This window comes from Lutra lutra, chromosome 4 (assembly GCF_902655055.1).
Source record: "Lutra lutra chromosome 4, mLutLut1.2, whole genome shotgun sequence".
Classification (NCBI taxonomy): domain Eukaryota; kingdom Metazoa; phylum Chordata; class Mammalia; order Carnivora; family Mustelidae; genus Lutra; species Lutra lutra.
In genome coordinates, this window is record NC_062281.1 from 56276284 (window position 1) to 56284652 (window position 8369).

The window sequence follows — 8369 nt, forward strand, 5'->3', positions numbered from 1 at the left end:
GAGTAATTAAATATATTTATTCATGATGTAAAATTTTTCTAAGTTATAAATTACAGGCATTATAGTTCTATATTTCACATATTTTTAATCTCAGATGCAGGGTGTTGAGTTAATAATACTTACCAGTGTACAGCACATATGTCAACTGCCTACACAAAGTCATCTTTCTTCCCCCATTTTATTACTTAGACTTTTCATCCACCATTTTAACTCTATACCAACCTCTTATTATAAGCACCGTGATACTGCATTTAAGTTCAAAGCTCACAGGTATCTTTGGATATGTGTGGTTCCTTGAAACATATGTTGTACTATTTTATATGTGCATTTGTTCTTAATTTATATATATGACATTATACTGTAGCCTTCATTCAATTTGTAATTTTTAAATAAATATTCATTTAGAGGTTCACCCATGCTCCTGTATATAACACTAGTTTATTGCTTCTGTGTGCTGAATTACTGTATGTATACACCACATTTTATTTACCCGTTTCTGTAGTGATGGGCACCCTGATGCCTCTACAATGAACGTCTTTGTGCCTGTCCCCTTATGAACCTGGGCTCAAGTTTCTCTGGGATGTGTTCCTGGAATGGATTATTGGATCATGTTCATTTCTAGTAAGTATGCCCAGATTGTTCTCTGCAATGGTTGTACCAGTATATACTGCCATCACAATGTACAAGAGCATTCATCTTCCCATAATTCATTAATAGCTGACCTACCCCTAATTTTTGCCGATCTGTTGAAAACCAAGACTTTGGCATCTCTTTATATACCTGCTAATTCAGATTTGATTTTCAATGAATTTCCTGGTTTTATCTATGTTTTATATTGGGATTCTTATTTATTCTTATGAATTTTTAAATTCCTTGTATATTTTAGATGTTAACTGCTTGCTGTTTTGATTATTTTAATAATCTTTTTTCAGTTTATGAAATATTTGATAACTTTGTCTATGACACCTTTCATTTAACAGAAATTTTTAACTTTAATTCTGCCAAGTGCATCAATATATTTTTCTTATGAACTGTTAATCTGAGTTTTTATTAGGGTTCTCTTCACCTCTACATAATAAGAGTATTTGCTTATGCATTTTTCTATTGGTATAACCAAATATAATCCTAAGAAAACAAAGACAGTTTAGATACAGACTAGGGAGGACAGTAAAAACATATTTTTTCTAGTGTCCTGTATGTTATGGGGTAACTCTAAAAATTCAAATTAGAACTAATGCCTAGAACTGTTTTGACACATTGTGAAGTTCAGCTTTTTGCCTATTGTTGCCAGAAGAGCAAAGTGTTTTTAGGTGCTCTTTTTCCCACCTAGAGAAGGAGAAACAGAAAAAAAGAGAAAAAAAAAAAATCATGAGTTCTTTCCCCCGGCCTTATGAATCATAGCAGTTTCCAGGGGCTCTTAAAAGAGTTTTCTTAAAAATGCTCTAATGTATTACAAATAAATGTTATGTAATGTCAATGATGATGTTAAGATATTTATACTAAGGACAAAAAAGGAAAAGTCTCCCATTATAAATCTCCTAAGTGAATATCTTGGTACTTCTTTATGATTTTAAAAGCCTTATGGGCTATGGGTCTGTTACTTAAAACAATTATTAGATACTATAGTTTCTCCAGCTACCTTTTTTTTTTTTTAAAGATTTTATTTATTTATTTGACAGACAGAGATCACAAGTAGGCAGAGAGGCAGGCAGAGAGAGAGAGGAGGAAGCAGGCTCCCTGCTAAGCAGAGAACCTGACACGGGGCTTGATCCCAGGACCCTGAGACCATGACCTGAGCCGAAGGCAGAGGCTTTAACCCACTGAGCCACCCAGGTGCCCCTCTCCAGCTACCTTTTAATGGAAACGGCTGTATGAGAATTCACCCTATGAATATATGCAATTACTAATATAATTGATTACTTGGTTTTAAGAACAAAGGGTAAAAGGGAAAAACTGAAGCTTTAGTTTTCATTGTAGCTATGCATATTATTAGAGTTATCTGCCATAAACTATTTCAAATGTCTACATTTGCAAACCTATCTTTCTAGAAAAATTGCTTATTACAGTTTTACAGAGAAAATACACTATTCTATTTACTTCTTACTTAGAACATACTTCTTATTTAGAATAAATTTACTATATTGTCTATCTAATTTTGTAGTATGAATCCAATTGTTTGCTTACTGTTTCTAAGTAACATAGCATTGCTTAAGCCTTAAGTACACTGTGTCTCTTAGCAGCTAACAGTTAATGAAGAAAACAGAAATAAAGATTTCCTCTGGCTCTGTTTGCAAAACAAAATAAAGTTTGTATTTTCATAAGAAAGAGAAATTCCAGATAATAAAATAATAGTATTCATAGGAACTTAATTTATATATAATTGAAGGAAGGACCAGTTTTCAAAACTGTAAAAGATGACAGTGAATGTCAGTCTTTTTCTTTTCTTTCTTTTCTTTTTTTTTTTTTTTCAAGAATTCGGAGAGCTCTTAACATCTTTGCAGTGCCTCTGTTATTATGAACATCAGTGTCCTTTTGTAGCAGAGGTTGTTATTGCCAGTTTCAAATCCCCTTTACTGGAAGGTGTATCCAGCCCAGCTGTTGAGAATGTTAGCTGATAACCCAAAGCTAGCTACTTCCTTCTCTAAAGAATTGCCTTCCTTATGAAGAGTACTGCCATACCTAAGAGATAATGGCCTTCATCATCAGAAGGGCATCTCACAGCCAAAGATAGACTCTTGGGTACAACAAGCTAGCCTCTGATTCAAGGTGAGCTGAAGCCAGTCTTCGTATAAGACCACATCCTTGCTTATTTATCCTCTTACTGCCCTAACCTCTTTCTCTCACTCAAGAGGAGTCATCTCTAACAAATCACTTATGCAAGAATCCCCTTCTCAGGCCCTGCTTCTGGAGAACCTAACCTAAGATCCCTTTATAAGTATATAGTAGTGCCAGTTTAATGACCTAGTGTTATTACTAAAAGTTATTCCATCCCATGCCCAGCTGTCTTGAGTTGATAATAACTATACGGGATATTAACTATTCAGTGTTTTTGATAATCTACATTTTCATAGGGCATTGTTGTTTTTCAGAAGCTTAGTGTAATACTTCAGCCATTGGTATTCAATAAATATTTGCTAAATGACTGAATAGGATATGAGTGAATGGTGTGGTTTTCAAAATAGTTCTTTTGAGTAGGCAGAGAGGTTTTATTTAACATATAATGGTTAGGGTTAATATGTTACTATGCATACCATTTTCCATATAGTCTTATGTTGTCCTCATAACCTATCCATGAGGTAAATGTTATTCTTACCATTTCCATGTTGAAGATACAGAGATTCCATAAGACTAAGTGACTTTTTCAAAGTTACAGTGAATAGGTACTGGGTTGGGATATGTAAATAGATTATCTGACTTGAGATCCATATACCATAGCATAACTGCTTTTTCTTAATAAGAATAGTCAGCCTGTTGAGAATGGCAAAGGAAGGCATTGGATTTCTACTCTCTCAAGTTTCAGATCAGGAAAGAGAGGACTGATAAACTGTCCATGAATGAAATAAAAGAAAATTATGTGAATTACTCTTCGTTTCTATTAAGGACAGAATCTATGTGTGTTGGTTAGTTTTATATGTCAACTTGTCTTGGCCACAGTTTCTGGATAATTGGTCAGAAATTATTCTGGATGTTTCTGTGAAGGTGTTTTCTGGATGAAATTAATATTTAAATTGGTCATCTTTAAATAAGGCAGATTGTCTTCCATATTGTGGGTGGGCCTCATCCAGTCAGTTGAACAAAGACTGTCTTTCCCTGAGCAGGAAGGAATTCTGCCTTTGGACTCAAACTGTTGACTCAAACTTCCAACCTTATGGCATAGCCCTGCAGATTTTGAACTTGAAAGGTTCCACAATCATGTGAGCCAGTTGTTTGAAATAATTCTCTTTCTCCATATGTATGTGTATACACACTCCATGTAGACATGTTTTATGCACATATGTACATATGCACATCAATACATATGTGTACACATGTGTACATATATGTGTTCATGCATACATCCTATCTGTTCTGTTTGTCTGGAGAACCCTGATTAATAATCCATGCTTACCCACATAGGTGGGTAACCAACACCTAAAAAGCAATAAAGTAAAGCCAAGAATATTCTCTGGAAGAATTCATAATCTTTATATAACCTTTGTCATATTCAAATATTCCACTGGCTGCTTCTAGTTGTTAGAGGTCTTCTTTGTTCCCATCCTCTTTTTAAAGAGAGACATACTTCATTTCTTAGTGTATCAGTTTGGACACTGTAGAAGAGTCAGACCATGGCCCAATATAAAAAAATAAATTTTTAACGATCTTAACAATTTCCTCTCACTACAACTTTATTTTAGAAAGACTCAGAAAAATTTATTAAAAGACTTCTAACATGAATGGTTGGTTAGCTAAACCAAGGAGTAGAACTGAGGTCTTCTGTCTTCTAGCCCTTTGCCCTCCAGGCTATAATTTTATGTCTCACATACATAAAATTTTACATAGTTCAGTTTTAGACATTAAATGAATAAAAGCCTGTGACCTCAAGGAATTTAGAATGTAGTTAATAGAGCAAGAGCATGTGGAGAATATAATAACACATAGCAAATTAATAGCATATTGGGTATAATTAATGACCAAATGAAAACTATAGGAAACTTGTACTAAATATTCAAAGTAGAGAGATTATCTGGGACTGAGTTTCAAGGAAAGGACTGATGAAGAGTACTGAGCATAGAGAGTGGAAGCTCTACAGATGTTTACAATCTAGGTGAGTTGATAGATATAAAAAAAATGCTATGAATACATAGTCACATACCCCAATGCATACACTGCTAGAATGAAATGTTTCAGTCAAAAGAGGCAGAGTAATTATAGGGGAAAATGTCCACGTGGTTTGGAATTGGAAAAGTTTCTTGTAAGAAATACATTTTGTATTCATTCTTGGAAGATGTGTAGGATTATGACAGGCATTTTGGGTAGTGAGTCGATCACAGGATAAACTACGGAACAAGGCAAGAGAGATAAGGTCATTAGATAACTATGTACTGAGTACTTATTATATGTGGGAAATGTAAATTAGGCCCAGATTATAGAGGATCATGAGTGTGAAGCTTTCAAACTGAAACTTATTTCATAAACAGTGCAAGATCTTCAGCTTTGATGATTTTTATACAGAGTAAAATAATTTTTTTAAATTTATAATTTGAGATTAATATGTCTGGTAGAGACAGTGAATAGCATAATCTCTTGGAAGAACCCGGAAATTACCCAAACCTAAAAGGATGATTGTCTGGCCTATTGTAGTAACAGAATTAGTAGATTCAGGATTATAGTTTATAATATTTAATAGTACTCATCTCCAGGGTACAAGTGTACATATCTTCTCTTGCTGATTATACTAGCCACCAAAGGGTGCCTTTAAGTAGATCACCCACACAAAATAGTAGCAAAATGTGAAACAAAATGCTATTTTTTTTATTATTGGTTGGGCTAATAGCCAATAGTTCCATTGTTAGAACTACAATAAAGCTTAGTTGAACTATATAACATAAGTTATACTAGTCAGCTTGGGCTGCCATAACAAAATACTGTAGATTGGGCTTAAAGGACAGAATCTTATTTTCTTACAATTCTGGAGGCTGAAGTCTAAGATCAGGGTGCCAGCATGGTTGGGTTCTGGTAAGGCTGTCTTCATGGCCTAAAAAGAATAAATTTATTGCTGTGTTCTTCCACTGGTAGAAAGCGAAAGACCAGGGCACCTGGGTGGCTCAGATGGTTAAGTGTCTGCCTTCAGCTCAGGTCATGATCCTATAGTCCTGGAATCTAGCCCTGCATGGGGTTCCCTGCTCAGTGAGAAGCCTACTTCTTCCTCTTCCTTTGCTATTCCCTCCAACCTTGTGCTCTCTGGATCTCTATCTCTCTGTCAAATAAATAAATAAAATCTTAAAAAGAAAGAGAGAGAGAGAGACAAATCTCTCTCTCTCTCTCTCTCTTCCTCTTATAAGGTCACCAATCTATTGAAGTAGGACTCCCACCCTTATAACTTCATTTAACCTTTACTACCTTCTAAAGGACCTATGTCCACATACAGTCACATTGGGGGTTAGCGCTTCAACATATGAATTTTAGAAGAACAGAATTCAGTCCATGTGGTATTTATTTAAACACAGTATTGGAATATTAAAAAGTGACATACAGTGTGTATAGCAGCGTAATTTATAGTGACTTACTGTGAAATGTCACCCAAAAAGAATGTGTGTGTGCAGAAGTTGATATAATGAGGCAGAGTGTGTCTTTCCTTAATATTAGTATGGAAATCAAAAAGGATACAATAAATATTTCAAAGAGAATTCACAGGCCTTGTGGATGGGTCAGATGCATTTTTTTCATGTCATCTGCATGCAGTTATCTACTTCCAGGAGTATTAAAACAACTTCTAATAACATCATGAAAATATAATCTTACCATTAAAAATCATGGACATCAAATAAATAAAATTATAATAAAAACTAGTTTTAACTTATTACATATAATACATGTTCATTAGGTATTTTTTGAATAATAATTTGTATGTCAGTTTTACCCAAACTAGATAAAATGGCTATTATAATTGAGAATTAACCATAACTCCATGCCATTTTGGCAATTAAGTTTACGCAAATTAAAAATAAACAAACTGAGTCACAGGATCATTTTTTATCGGATATTAGTAAGTGATTCCTCAGAAATTACTTCTCCTGAAACTGAATTGTAAAAGCAATTTATGGTGAGACCTCAAATTGAAGGCAAATTAGAAAATTAAGGTGATTAGTCTGGGTGATTGGAAGAATAGAAATGCTAATGGAAGAAATAGGAAATTGACAAAGAAGTTCATTTGAAACAAAAATATGCATTTGATAATTCATAATAATGGGACACTTCAAGATAAAATATAATGTTAAGTATGGTATCTTCAATAATGCATAAGATGTATTTTGTCAAAGAAAGACTTAGATTTGTGATGGTTTTTAGAAATTGTTAAAGTTATTGTGTTCTTTACAGATATTTCTGTAGCAAGATATGGAGAACTAAAATTTCGGGGGGGTTACTAATAAGTCAAATCATTTGTGTATGGGAAATTATAGAATAAAGATAATGAGTTAACTAACACAAGTTCAAGGGGTAAATTTAATCATCTTCAATATAAGATTCAGCGTTAAATGAACCAACATACATTTCCAAACCAAATGAAGTTCCCTATAACAAACTATCACTGCCTCAAAGTTAAAAGTGAAAATTTTTAAAACTATAAATAATAGTATTTTCACTGTTTTATTAAAGCACTTTGACTCTCATAGCAAATAGATAAAAATTAAGTGGTAAATAATGGTAAATTTTATTATTTTTTTTATTTTAAAGATTTTTATTTTATTTACTTGACAGAGATCACAAGTAGGCAGAGAGGCAGGCAGAGAGAGAGAGAGGAAAGCAGGCTCCCCGTTGAGCAGAGAGCCCAATGCGGGACTCGATCCCAGGACCCTGAGATCATGACCTGAGCCGAAGGCAGCGGCTTAACCCGCTGAGCCACCCAGGCGCCCTATAATGGTAAATTTTAAAAAACAACTATGGAAAAAAGATATAGAATAAAATAGATATAACATAAATTTTTTTGGTTTGGAATTATAAATAACCATAAACTTTATCTATCTAGCAATTATAATGACTCTTTTTTTCAAAAACAAATATGGCAATCATCTTTCATTCTTTCAAGATTTGTCATTAAATTCCTAACTGAAGCTTCTAGATTCTAGCTTCAGATATATTTTCACAGCCAGAGTTGAAATAATTAATATAGGGTTTATGCTTTATACTTCCACATAGTAAAAAAAAATAAACATGACTGGGTCTTTATTGAGGTATGTGTTATATAAATATGAATTCTAACAATTTGAGGTTTCAAATACTTTTTTTTTACTATTTTTATTTACTGAGATTTCCTAGTAGTACCAGTTTAGCCAAGAAATTTAAAGTAAATTTATTTTGAAATTAAAAATGTGGTTTTCAGGGGCACCTGGGTGGCTCAGTGGGTTAAAGCCTCTGCCTTTGGCTCAGGTCATGATCCCAGGGTCCTGGGATCGAGCCCCACATTGGGCTCTCTGCTCAGCAAGAAGCCTGCTTCCCCCCTCTCTCTGCCTGCCTCTCTGCCTACTTGTGATCTCTGTCTGTCAAATAAATAAATAAATAATTTTTTTAAAAATGTGGTTTTCCTTCTATATCCTTTACAAATGGACCTTAGAAATGCAAAAATGGAAAAGAATATTCTATGTTGGAATTTTTGGGTTTTTACCCAGTGA